The sequence below is a fragment of the Tenebrio molitor genome, chromosome 4 (genome assembly GCF_963966145.1).
Source record: "Tenebrio molitor chromosome 4, icTenMoli1.1, whole genome shotgun sequence".
NCBI lineage: Eukaryota > Metazoa > Arthropoda > Insecta > Coleoptera > Tenebrionidae > Tenebrio > Tenebrio molitor.
This window is the reverse complement of record NC_091049.1, coordinates 27,914,348-27,929,177: the sequence shown is the minus strand read 5'-3', so window position 1 is coordinate 27,929,177 and position 14,830 is coordinate 27,914,348. Positions and strand designations below refer to the sequence as shown.

Sequence of the window (14,830 nt, the reverse complement as noted above, 5' to 3'; positions counted from 1 at the left end):
TAGATGAACGTTGAGCTGAGTGACAGGAACAAAGACACAGACAAAAGCAAGAAAGAAGGGAGAGAATCAAAGAATCCAGGGAGTATGATAGGTGCATGACAAAGAATATTCCGGAGTCCCTGGGGAGAGAGTGCAAGACAAAGAAAAATTATGGGAATTTCAGATGTGGGAACGAGGAGAGAGAAAACAGGTATTGGACGGAAGGAGAGGACAGAGGGTGCAGAATGTGCTATGAGGAGAGAGATAATTGATCACATGTGGAGGAATGTAGCGCCATGAGAGAGAGGGAGAGAAAGGAACAGGGAGAAATACCGAATGAAGACGGAAAGGAGAGAGGAAGAAAGGGGACAGAATGGAAAAAAGACAGGAGTGGGAGATAGAAAGGAAAATGTTAATTTTTTTGAAAGTATAATTTTTTAGATAAATCTGTATGCAGGAATCAGAAAAATAAAGCATTATCTAAATTTTAGTGTTATCTTATATTTCTCAAGATAGTTATTGTTTCATTACAAGTAGAATTTGGAAAACATTAACAACGATACCTTAATTCCCTGAAGCGTAGCAAGCAAAAATGATTTTAAAACATCTTCGTTAATTATTCGTTCCTTGGGGCCCTCGCGGTCAGGGGAAGCTACGGTCAGTCTCAAACGCTCTCAATTAGCTGTGATCCGGCGTAAAGCACAAAGAGCTCCGTCATATTATTTAGATGGATATGCAGCATTGGAAACATCTGACACGTGAAGAGAGGTACCCTTGTAAGACTTAGTACCTTTCCAATTTTATTTTCACTATATTGGATCAGACTAGACTATATAGCGTCGTCGGGTTCAATTTGGTTATTATTTTTTCATCATAATTGAGCATTTGTCTGCCTACTGTTTTGTTCAATTTTGTTTGAGTCAATATCTAGCATTTACTTACACATAGAATATTTAATGTGAATTAATGCTTCATTAATTTTCGAATAAACATTACAATTAGCTGACGAGTTAACGACTTTATAGGTGGTTTAGTTTGTGCTTTAGGCTCGACAGGAACGGAGTGTCAGATTTTGCGGTGTCCCAAATTATTATTAGTTCTCGTATAAAGATTACTTAACAGCAGTGTATTTCAAGTATTCATAAACGTCATTTCTAGTACAATTAATAATAGAACAGTTGAAAAAATTGGTCAAGTGCTCATATGTTGTGGTTTAATTAATAAAAAACAATGAAAGATTTCTTTCCACGTCGAAGCACCGTCGTCAAAATCTTCAAAACCGTAAGGCCGTTGATTGGGATCAAGGTATGTAAGTACTTTGAAAGAGTGGACGTCATGTCTTCTATTGCCATCATGAACCCTCGTCATCAAAATGGTAACAATTGTATGATCAGTATCAAATGGCTAATCATTATTTTTCGTTTTTTTAGACTGCCTTAAAACGGTTCGCATTTTAGGCGATGACATTTTCCGATTGAAATTCGTCCAAATAATCATGAAATTGATACTTTGCACTTATTCGATACTGTGTGGTTTGCAAATTCACTTCTTCATTTCGTCGCCGAACCTGACACAATTACTGAGTTGTGGAGGAGTTTTCTTTCGAATGGCCGCAGTAATATTTTGTAAAATGTATGGCAATTGTTTAAGTCGACAACTTTTAGATTGCAGTCGCCACCAGCGTCCTTCTGGTCAAGAACGCTATAATAGACGACATCATGGATGTCATCGATTTGTGGCGCATCGATTCCGCTGATGATAAAACCAAAAATGAAATTACAAAATTGGCAAAATGGGCGAACAGATTTGCTGCCACCAACACATTAGTATGTCTATTATGTGTAGCCACAATCTTTTACTCGAGTAACGAAAATGATGGATTTGAGTTTGTTCGCGACATACTCGACCAGATATTTTTCCAATGGGGCAAATTCGCGTTTGTCTTCTTCAAAGTGACGCTTTTGCTGGCGAGTTTCACGATGCCGGCAGTTACTTACCAAGTGTTTTACGTAACGCAGCACGTCACGATGCAAATGAAATTGTTCAAGATGTTTATCAGAAGACTGGCAAGCACTTGGAGCAGTGCAGAAGAAAATCTGATTCATGACGACAATTATCAAGAAGAAACGCAAGCTAAATTGATAATTATCATCGACAGACACTGCGCTTTCATCCGGTAATCCTTTTCATTTTACCACCTCTGATAAATCAGATTCACTTAATTGGTTTACATCATTTCCAGGTGGCAACAAAACGCAATGATGATTACGAGTAATCTCATAATGCCATTTGCTATGGGTATAATCGTCATTGCTGTAAGTTACGGGTTTGCCTTTTTACAGGTATGTGCATGGATTGACAATGATCGTTTCAAAATAACTATTATTTTTATAATCTATAGGAAGTGATATGGTGGCCTAACTATGTACTTTCCGTTCTTCTTGTTACAAACACTTATTGTATCATTACAGCAGGACATCTCTTAGAAGATGAGGTAAACATCTCAAAAGGACAAGAAATATTAATTAGGCATATTTTTTCAGTCAGAGAAAATTTTTCTCGAGTTGACCACCTTGCAATGGTACACCTGGAATATGAAGAATAAGAAACTTTTTCTAACGATTCTTACCGCAGCCATCAGACCTATTAATGTAAAATTTTCGGAAAACTTCGTGGTGAACAATCGCATGTTACTTTTTGTAAGTGAACTTTTTCATATTTATAATCATTTGAAGTTTGTTACAATATTTTTGTTTTTTTATAGATATACCAGAGTGTCTACTCGGTCATTTCAGTTTTTCTCAATGTGCAGTGAAACAAATTATATCTTATTCAACACATCATTAATTAACTCAAACACTTTAGACGCACCAGAACAACCAACTATGTAAAAGAATGTGTTCCATCGTTGATTAATATTTAACAAGCCTAAAGAATAGTTCAGTAGATTTCATTGAAACAAATGTACATGTTGTTGAAAACCTAGGGTAATAATTGTTCACTCAATATATATACACCATTGTGTTTACTGTAACCAAGAACTATCTTTGTGTTTAGTTTATTTTCCACGAAATTAGAGATATTGTTGGCACTGTAGGAAAATTTAAATAGTGATCTTCTTGCATTCTTCGATTGGGGAAGCACGTTCTCGTCAATGCGATCTATTCTAAAATTGTTCTAAAACATCATCGTTCATCATTCGTTCCTTGGGATTCTCGCAGCCGGCGGAAGCTACCGTGTCCATCGCTCTCAATTAGCTGTGATCCAGAGCAGGGCATAAAAAGCTGCGTCATTTTAAATGGATCACTAAAATCAGCTGAGACGTAAAGAGAGCTGGATCACATAGTTTGCATCTCAGATTCTCATAATGCTGTTCACGTTCATGTATTTATGTCTTTATTAACCGGGTTATTTATCTATTATTATTTCAGTTCACGGCCCTCAAATTCACCAGAAAGTTATTGGTGAATGGATCTATGTATATTACTTTGAGCGTCGACGCAGAGCACACAGGAGCCACCTCACAAATTATAATGTATCGTGTGTTTTGCGTGAAAGAGAGTGCAGATCTTTGTTAATTTTATTATTAGTTTTCAACAGAAAATAATTTAGACTAAATTGCTTCACTCATTTATATTTTTGTTAAATAAAATTCTCAAAACCAAAACACAAATGATTTTTTTCTCCTTCACAACTCGTTGCACAATTTATCTGGACATCAAAGCACGTGGCCGCGTGGCTCAGGAGTTCAAAACCCTACAACATGCGTCACGTAATAGTATATTAAAAGACAAGTTTCATAAGACCAGTCTTGAAGCACGAATTCAAGATTAAAAAACGAGTGGCGTAGCCACGGGTTATTTTAAAGAATGAGTGCTTCATGGTCTTATGAAACGTGTTTTTTATACTCTTTTTTGTAATTTGCCCTTTTTAAGCCGTTTTTAAACAAAAATGTTTACTTTCCTCGATTTAGGGATTTTTGTGGCGGTTGGTAATTTCTTATTTTAAAAGTGAAAATTTGATCAAGTCTTCAAAGTCGCCTTTTGTTTTATTCAAATTTTGTCACAAAACACGAATATGAAAGATAATCTTTCATGTACGCCCGCTGAAATACGTGAAATTGCCAAAAATACGGTCGCGAATTTGTTCCCTGATAAATCCTGATAAATAATTCTTTGCACATTTTGTAATTTAAACTGACATGCATGAGGGATCAAGCTTTGTCAACGTAAAAATTTTCGTAAAATGTTCCGTGAAATAATGCTATAAGGACATCCCAGATGATGACGTCGCGTTCGTTAATATGTCTATTAGAGAATCAAAATGGAGGCAAATTACAAAAATAATTTTTGAACATCATTGGTTTCCATTTTATCTAAATGAACATCTAATCAGATAATTTCACTACCTACTTTATTTATGAACTGACATCGAGGTTTAGTCTTGTAATGGTCACAATAACAATGATGATAATGATAATGATAATGATCATTGCAAGTGGAATATGAGAAACATTAACACTGATAATTCCCTCAAGTGTAGCAAGCAGAGACAATTATTTGTGATGGTGAAACAAATTGTTTTAAAAAAAGAAATTATATCTTCGCCGATTACATTTTTGGTGACTCAAGTACAATTTAAAATAAGTGCTTTAATCTGCGCTATATACAAAGAGAAGAGCCGATAATATGGTACCTTGTGGCACACCTAAAGCTCCACAAAACCGACTTGCTCTTAAAGGGATTTGTACTAAGTTCAACGCTTCAAAAATGTCCACGCTGACGTCAAGTTATTCGAAAATCTTCTTATGAATTTTTCATCATAATTGAGCATTTATCTGTCTACTGTTTTGTTCCATTTGATTTGAGTTAATATCTAGCTTGATCATTTAGCTACACATGGAATTATACATGTAGATTAATGTTTCATACATTTTCGAATAAAGACTACAACTGGCTGACGGATTAACGCCCATGAAGGTGGTTTAGTTTGTCCTTTAGTGTCGACTAAAATGGAATGTCAAATTCTGCGATGTCTCAAATCATTAGCTCTCGTATAAAGATTATTTGAAAGCAGTGTATTTTAAGTATTTATAACAGGTTCAAAACATGGTTTAAGTGCTCTCTTATTGTGGCTTAATTGATTAATTAATTTGTGTGAAGAAAGATTTCTTTCCAGATCGAATTACCGTCGTCAAAATCTTCAAAACGGTAAGGCCAATTCCATACAGTAAACAATTTTCCACTGAGTTTTGTAGATAGCCCACATACTAGGCAGTGGTACTTCTTGTGTTCAATTTGTCAAAATAATACTTTACACTTATCCGATACTGTGTATTCCAAATTTATTTCTTTGCTTCGTTTCCTCAACACATCATAATAGATTCAAAAATATTCATTGTTTCACTTTAAATATATCGAAACAAGTAAGTCTATATTTTTCTTCGTTAATTTTCATATTGTACAAAAATATATAAACAGTAATCTGGCTCAATTTATTGTGTGTAGGATCAGAGACATGTTTGAAATTTATTTCATTAATTAATTTCCTAATTGATACAGTATCATATTTAAATTTAAGTTATCATGAAATAGAGAAAAAAATTGGAAACTAAACGCAAGCATAGAAAACTTAGGTAATCAAGAAAACAGAAGAGACTTTCCATTTAAACAATTGTAAAGTATGTTCTCAGTCAGTATGTTGGTCAGAATTGCACAATTTAAAATCATTGCACATATGTCAACGACACCGAGCATCGTGGCCAAGCGCCTAGCGCGCCACTTTGCATTGGGGAGGTCCCGGGTTCTAATCCTGGGACCGCCTGACCTGGTATGTGTTTTTTTCAGGGGTTTTCCTACACCACCACTTCGTGATCATAGATAAGGCCACTGCTGGGTCAGTATTCACCCCACAAAACCATACCACCTTCCTTCCGCACCCGTCCCCTCCGTACCCATCCCGAATCTTCCCGTCAGTGTGACTGAAAAGACTCAGTATTCACCCCACAAAACCATACCACCTTCCTTCCGCACCCGTCCCCTCCGTACCCATCCCGAATCTTCCCGTCAGTGTGACTGAAAAGACTCTGGAAAGCCTCAGCAGGCTGTCTTCCTTCGGGGAGTAATGAAAAATTCTTCCTTTCCTTGACAACGAGAAAGGGTCCTAAAATGCAATTCTGTAGGACACCTTCTGTTAATTACTTTAAAATTAGATGAACACTGACGAATAATTTTGTAATTTCTAATCATAATTAGGGATTAATTTGTGTACACTTATTTGCCGTTTTGAGTGGTAACATATTCATTATGTTTATTCAAGGTACGTACCTGCCTTAAAAGAAAGAACAAAATATCTTCTAAACATCTAAACAAACAGTTATGCAATCCATACCAAACAGATTATTGGTTCAATATCTTGACTGGTTTTTTACAACTGCTACCATCATGAATCCTCGTCATCAAAATGGTAAAAATTGTATAGTCAATATCATACCGCTAATCATTTTTCTTCAATTTTTTTAGACTGCTTGCAAATAGTTCGCATTTTAGGCGACGACATTTTTCGTTTGAAATTCGTCCAAATAATCATGAAATTGATTCTTTTCACTTATGCGATACTGTGCGTTTTGCAAATTTATTTCTTCATTTCGTCGCCGAGCCTGTCAAAACTGTTGAGTAGTGGAGAAGCTTTCTTTCAAATGGGCGCAGTAATATTCAGTTAAATGTACGGCAATTGTCTGAATCGACAACTTCTAGGTTTCAGTTGCCACCAGCGTTCTTCTGGTCAAGAACGGTATGATCGACGATATCATGGATGTGATCGACTTGTGGCGCGTCGATTCCGCTGACGAAAAAACCAAAATCGAAATTAGAAAATTGGCAAAATGGGCGAACAGATTTGCTGCCACCAACACATCCGTATGTCTATTATGTGTAGCCACAATCTTTTTCTCGAGTCATGAAAATGATGGATTTGAGTTTGTTCGCGGCATACTCGACCAGATATTTTTCCAATGGGGCAAATTCGCGTTTGTCTTCTTCAAAGTGACGCTTTTGCTGGCGAGTTTCACGATGCCGGCAGTTACTTACCAAGTGTTTTACGTAACGCAGCACGTCACGATGCAAATGAAATTGTTCAAGATGTTTATCAGAAGACTGGCAAGCACTTTGAGCAGTGCAGAAGAAAATCTGATTCATGACGATAATTATCAAGAAGAAACGCAAGCTAAATTGATAATTATCATCGACAGACACTGCGATTTCATCCGGTAATTCTTTTCATTTTAACACCTCTGATAAATCAGATTCACTTAATTGTTTACATAATTTCCAGGTGGCAACAAAACGCACTGATGATTACGAGTAATCTCATAATACCATTTGCTATGGGTATAATCGTCATTGCCGTAAGTTACGCTTTTGCCTTTTTGCAGGTATGATGTGCATGGATTGACAATGATTGTTTCAAAATAACTATAATTTTTATAATCCATAGGAAGTGATATGGTGGCCTAACTATGTACTTTCCGTTCTTCTTCTTACAAACAACATATCATTAATGAACTCAAACACTTTAGACGCACCAGAACCCACTATGTAAAAGAATGTGTTCCATCGTTGATTAATATTTAACAATCCTAAAAGATAGTTCAGTAGATTTCATTGAAACAAATATACTTACATGTAAAACCTCGGGTAATAATTGTTCACTCAATATATTTACACTAATGTGTTTACTGTAACCAAGAACTATCTTTGTGTTTAGTGTATTTTCCATGATAATCATTAGGAGAGGATTGAACTAAAATTGGGTTTTCAGAAATTAGAGATATTGTTGGCTCTGTAGGAAAATTTAAATAGTGATTTTCTTGCATTCTTCGGTTGGGGAAACACGTTCTTGTCAATGTGATCTATTCTAAAATTGTTCTAAAACATCATCGTTCATCATTCGTTCCTTGGGGCCCTCGCGGTCGGGGGAAGCTACCGTGTCCATCGCTCTCAATTGGCTGTGATCCGGAGCAGGCCATAAAAAGCTGCGTCATATTAAATGGATCACTGAAATCAGCTGACATGTGAAGAGGGGTGGATCACATAAATAGTTTGCATCTCAGATTCTGATAATGCTGTTCACGTTCATAAATTTATGTATTTATTCACCGGGTCATTTATCTATTATTAATTCAATTCACGGCCCTCAAATTTACCAGAAAGTTGTTGGTGAATGGATCTATGTATATTACTTTGACGCAGAGCACACAGGAGCCACCTCACAAATTATAATGCATCGTGTGTTTTGCGTGAAAGAGAGGGCAGGGGACTGATCTTTGTTACTTTTATTATTAGTTTTCAACAGAAAATAATTTAGGCTATACTATTTTACTTATTCATATTTTTGTTAAATAAAATTCTCAAAACCTGAACACAAATGATTTTTTCTCCTTCACAACTCATTGCACAATTTATCTGGACATCAAAGCACGTGGCCACGTGGCTCACGAGTCCAAAACCTTACAACATGCGTCACGTAAGTAATTTTTGAACATCATTGCTTTCCTTTTTATCTAAATGAATATCTAATCAGATATTTTCACTACCTACTTTATTTATGAACTGACATCGAGGTTTAGTCTTGTAATGGTCACAATAACAATGATGATAATGATAATGATAATGATCAATTCAAGTGGAATATGAGAAACATTAACAGTGATATTTCCCTCAAGTGTAGCAAATTGTTTTAAAAAAAGAAATTAATTATACCTTCGCCGATTACGTTTTTGGCGACTCTAGTACAATTTAAAATACGTGCTTTAATCTGCGCTCTAACAAAGAGAAGAGGTGATAATATGGTACCTTGTGGCACACCTAAAGCTCCACAAAACCGACTTGCTCTTAAAGGGATTTGTACTAAGTTCAACGCTTCAAAAATGTCCACACTGACGTCAAGTTATTCGAGAATCTTCTTATGAATTTTTCATCATAATTGACCATTTATCTGTCTACTGTTTTGTTCCATTTGGCTTGAGTTAATATATAGCTTGATCATTTAGCTACACATAGAATTATACATGTAGATTAATGTTTCATACATTTTCGAATAAAGGCTACAACTGGCTGACGGCTTAACGACCATGAAGGTGGTTTAGTTTGTGGTTTAGTGTCGACCAAAATGGAGTGTCAAATTCTGCGATGTCCCAAATCATTAGCTCTCATATAAAGATTAGTTGAAAGCAGTGTATTTTAAGTATTTATAACAGGTTCAAAACATGGTTTAAGTGCTCTCTTATTGTGGCTTGATTGATTAATTAATTTGTGTGAAGAAAGATTTCTTTCCAGATCGAATTACCGTCGTCAAAATCTTCAAAACGGTAAGGCCAATTCCATACAGTAAACAATTTTCCACTGAGTTTTGTAGATAGCCCACATACTAGGCAGTGGTACTTCTTGTGTTCAATTTGTCAAAATAATACTTTACACTTATCCGATACTGTGTATTCCAAATTTATTTCTTTGCTTCGTTTCCTCAACACATCATAATAGATTCAAAAATATTCATTGTTTCACTTTAAATATATCGAAACAAGTAAGTCTATATTTTTCTTCGTTAATTTTCATATTGTACAAAAATATATAAACAGTAATCTGGCTCAATTTATTGTGTGTAGGATCAGAGACATGTTTGAAATTTATTTCATTAATTAATTTCCTAATTGATACAGTATCATATTTAAATTTAAGTTATCATGAAATAGAGAAAAAAATTGGAAACTAAACGCAAGCATAGAAAACTTATATACCATTCACGATGTTTTGGCATAAGGGGAGGCTATGATTTCCTTTTTTAACGTTGGATACATGTTTGATTTCTGTCATCTCTACTGTCACTAAAGTGCCTGACATGCGGACCTGTCAAAATGAAAGTAACATGTTGCCGAATTTACCGTAATCATAATTAAGCGACTTTAAAACGTATTGATGGTGTTTGTATTAGACTGCAGAACATATTTTCAGTAAGTTACAATGAAGTCAAGTTTTTTTTTTGTGTATAAATTAAATCGTAAGTGAGTACAAGATAAATATGTAGCACGGATAGTGAATCAACGACCCAATTGAAATGGCACAGGGGTTTTGTAAGACCTATTACAACTTCGCGATAAAGTTGTGAATTTATGGCTTGAGTCTATTTTGAAATGTACTCCTGAAATTTGCCAACATTTTTGTAGATATTGTAAAGAACTTATTTCGGAAGATTGGGCAAAATTAATGTGAAATCTTTCATTTGAAAACGTTCTTCCTTTAATAATTTTATTAGGAGAATCTGACTCGGAATTTGATTGGGATTTTGATGCAGGTAATGATGATTTAGAATTTTCTAATGAAATTATGGAAGTTGAATAGTTTTGTTCTTTTTTGTCATAGACGATGGGTGTGTAAATATTTTGTAGAAAGATTGGAATAAAGTAAGGCTTAATAAGTAGGTACAAGATTTTATACAATCTAGTTTTAGGAATGTTTTGGTTAAAATGAAAAATTCATTGAGAAGTTACTAACTGGTCGGTTAAGACACTGTATAGGTGGGTTATCTAAGTGGTGCATAAATTAACAGGAGCCACTTTAACTTTCGGTCCCGGTCCCTACTATTCTGTAGTCTGTTCAAGTCAGTTTCCTGTTTTGTTAAATTGGATTAAAAATGTGTGAGTATTTTATATTGCAAACTAGTAAAACTGACAACAATGCACTAGACAATGACGCAGTTTATAACCTCAAACTTAGAAAAAAAATAACCTAATTCAACAGACAGCTTTACTGCCAACTTAAATGGACTTTTTCCATGGCCTCCCCTTATGCCAAAACATCGTGAATGGCATATAGGTAATCAAGAAAACAGAAGAGATTTTCCATTTAAACTATTGTAAAATATGTTCTCAGTCAATATGTTGGTCAGAATTGCACAATTTAAAATCATTGCACATATGACAACGACACCGAGCATCGTGGCCAAGCGCCTAGCGCGCCACTTTGCATTGGGGAGGTCCCGGGTTCTAATCCCGGGACCGCCTGACCTGGTATGGGTTTTTTCTGGGGTTTTCCTACACCATCACATCGTGATCATAGATAAGGCGACTGCTGGGTCAGTATTCACCCCACAAAACACTTCCACCTCCTTCAGCACCCATCCTTCTTCCCGTCAGTGTGGCTGAAAAGACTCTGGAAAGCCTCAGCAGGCTGCCTTCCTTCGGGGAGGAATGAAAAATTGTTCCTTTCCCTAGCAACGAGAACACCTCTGTTAATTACTTTAAAATTAGATGAACACTGACGAATAATTTTCTAATTTCTAATCATAATTAAGGATTAATTTGTGTCCACTTATTCGCCGTTTTGTTTGGTAACTTATTCATTATGTTTATTCAAGGTACGTACCTGCCTTAAAAGAAAGAACGTAATATCTTCTAAACATCTAAACAAACAGTTATGCAATCCATACAAAACAGATTAATGGTTCAATGTCTTAACTGGTTTTTTACAACTGCTACCATCGTGAATCCTCGTTATCAAAATGGTAAAAAATTTATGGTCAATATCATACCGCTAATCATTTTTCTTCAATTTTTTTAGACTGCTTGCAAATAGTTCGCATTTTAGGCGACGATATTTTTCGTTTAAAGGTCGTCCAAATAATCATGAAATTGATGATTTGCGCTTATGCGATACTGTGTGTTTTGCAAATTTATTTCTTCATTTCGTCGCCGAGCCTGACTAAACTATTGAGTTCTGGAGGAGCTTTCTTTCAAATGGGCGCAGTAATATTCGGTAAAATGTATGGCAATTGTCTAAATCGACAACTTCTAGGTTTTAGTTGTCACCAGCGTTCTTCTGGTCAAGAACGGTATGATCGACGATATCATGGATGTGATCGACTTCTGGCGCGTCGATTCCGCTGACGAAAAAACCAAAAACGAAATTAGAAAATTGTCAAAATGGGCGAACATATTTGTCGCCACCAACACATCCGTTTGTCTAATATGTGCAGCCACAGTCTTTTTTTCAAGTGATGAAAATGATGGATTGGAGTTTATTCACCACGTACTCGACCAGATATTTTTTCAATGGGGCAAGTTCGCGTTTGTTTTTTTCAAAATGACGCTTTTCGTGGCGAGTTTTACGATACCGGCCGTTACCTACCAAGTGTTTTACGTAACGCAGCACATCACAATGCAAATGAAATTGTTCAAGATGTTTATTAGAAGCTTGGCAAGCACGTTGAGCAGTACAGAAGAAAATTTGATATATGACCACAATTATCAAGAGTCGATCCAAACTCAGTTGAAAATTATCATCGACAGACATTGCGATTTCATCCGGTAATTCTCTTCATTTTAACTTTTATCATACACCTCTGATAATCACATTGACTTAACTTATTTACCTCATTTCCAGGTGGCAACAAAACACTTTCATTATTATGACTATGAGCAATCTCATAATGCCATTTGCTATTGGTATTATCATCTTTGCTCTAAGTTACGCTTTTGCGTTTTTACAGGTATGTGAATGGATTGACAATGATTGTCTCAAAATAACTATAATTTTTATAATCTACAGGAAGTGATATGGTGGCCTAACTATGTACTTTCCGTTCTTCTTCTTGCAAACACTTATTGTGTCATTACTGCAGGACATGTCTTAGAAGATGAGGTAAATATCTCAATAGGACAAGAAATATTAATTAGGCATATTTTTCAGTCGGAGAAAATTTTTCTCGAGTTGACCACCTTGCAATGGTACACCTGGAATATGAAAAATAAGAAACTTTTTCTAACGATTCTTACTACAGCCATCAGACCTATTAATGTAAAATTTTCGGAAAACTTCGTGGTCAACAATCGCATGTTACTTTTTGTGAGTAGAAATGTTCGTGTTTATTATCATTTGCAGTGTGTTACAACATTTTTGTTTTTTATAGATATACCAGAGTCTCTACTCTCTCGTTTCACTTTTCCTCAATATGAAGTGAAACAAATTATTTTTTATTCAACACACCATTAATTAACCCAAACACTTCAGACATTAGACGCACCAAAACAACCAAAAATGTTTTTCATCGTTGATTAATATTTAATACATAAAGAATAGTTCAGTAAATGTTGTTACGAAAATAAAACTCAGATTTCATTGATACAAATGTGCATGTTGTAGAAAACCTAGGGTAATAATAATTGTACACATTAATTCTTTATCGCACTAAAATAAAGGTAGATTTCTTTCTTTGATAACTCGATGATAACAAGACTACCTTCACAATATTACATTTAATTAGTGTAAATTTCTAATCGCGAAGTATGTGATCTTCTTGTATTTATCGATTGGGGAAACGCGCTTTCGCCAAGGCGATCTATTCTAAAATTGTTTTAAAACATCTTCGTTCATCATTCGTTCCTTGGGGCGCACGCGGTCGGGGGATGCTACCGTGTCCATCGCTCTCAATTAGCTGTGATCCGGAGCTGGCTACAAAGAGCCGCGTCATATTTACATGGATCATTGAAAACAGCTGACACGTGAAGAGAAATACCCTTGTAACTCTGTTAGTACCTTTCCACTTTTGTTTTCTCTATATTAGACCAGGGTGGATTGAGAGGTCCCAGGGATATCGTGTCGGGTTCAATTTAACAGGGGATCACATAGTTCGCAACTCAAATTCTGATATTGCTGTTCACGTTCATGAATGTATGTATTTATTCAGCGAGTCACTTGTCTATTAGTCGTATTTCAATTCACCGCCCTCAAATGCACCAGAAAGTTATTGGTGAATGGAACTATATTACTTTGAGCGTAGACGCAGAGCACACAGGAGCCACCTCACAAATTATAATGTATCGTGTGTTTTGCATGAAGAGAGTGCTGATCTTTGTTAATTTTATTATTAGTTTTTAACAGAAAATAATTTAGACTAAATTGCTTTACTCATTTATATTTTTGTTAAATAAAATTTTCAAAACCACGCCACGCTTGTCCTTCTGCTCAAAAACGATCTGGTTGAAGAGGTGATGAAGGTGATCGAGTTGTGGCCTTTGGATTCTCCCGGCGACAAAACCAGAAGTCATATTGCGAATTTGTCAAAGTGGATAAACGGTGTTGCCGTCACGTGCACATCTCTCATCCTATTGTGCACTGGTTTTTGCAGACGACCGCGACAAGGGACTGGCGTTTATCAGATCCATTTTTGACGAGTTGTTTACCACGTGGGGCAAAATTCTTTTCGTCATTTTCAAAATGACGATTCCCCTCGTGAGCTTCACGCTGTCTGCGCCAACGTACCAAGCGGTTTACTCGACACGACACCTCACGTTTCAAATGAAATTGTGCAAGCTGTTTATCACGAGTTTGTTGAGCATTTCTGGAGACACTGAAGACAATTTGATCTACGACGAGCGTAATCAAGAGGAAATCGAAGCGAGGCTGTACGTTATAATCCGCAGACATTGCGATTTCCTAGCGTAATTTATTTTTATTTATTTATTGAATTGCAGAAACCCAAAATAAATCCATCCGGAAATTATCCCAAGAAACTAACCTATCATTTGGTACAGTTCAGCTTCTCCTTAAAAAGATTTGCACTTTTGTCCCTATCGTGTGTCTGTTGTGCATGAAATTAAACCCCTTGGCAATAAGAGCCCCCCAACATAACCTCTCTGACTATTGATTGTTGAATCGATTTTGAATAAAGGCGCGGGAGTTTTAAATCTCATTGTTTCATTGCACTAGGTGAGGAAATTCTTTGACAACCGACAGGTCACACATAATTCACACCTTTGTGAAAACCAAGATTTCAACGTTCTCAAAACTACTAACCT

General features: G+C 35.9%; 1 protein-coding gene and 1 long non-coding RNA gene across 2 annotated transcripts in view; one reads left to right on the top strand and one right to left on the bottom strand.

The window, feature by feature from the left end:
- Positions 1 to 9,994, top strand: part of LOC138127864 (uncharacterized) — a 131,745-nt gene extending 121,751 nt beyond the window's left edge. Inside the window, exon 2 of the long non-coding RNA XR_011158461.1 lies at positions 9,900 to 9,994. This is a non-coding gene — a long non-coding RNA (uncharacterized lncRNA). The remainder of the gene's footprint in view (positions 1 to 9,899) is intronic.
- Positions 1 to 14,830, bottom strand: part of LOC138127863 (ly6/PLAUR domain-containing protein 6B-like) — a 161,443-nt gene that overhangs the window by 86,642 nt on the left and 59,971 nt on the right. The window lies entirely within an intron of this gene.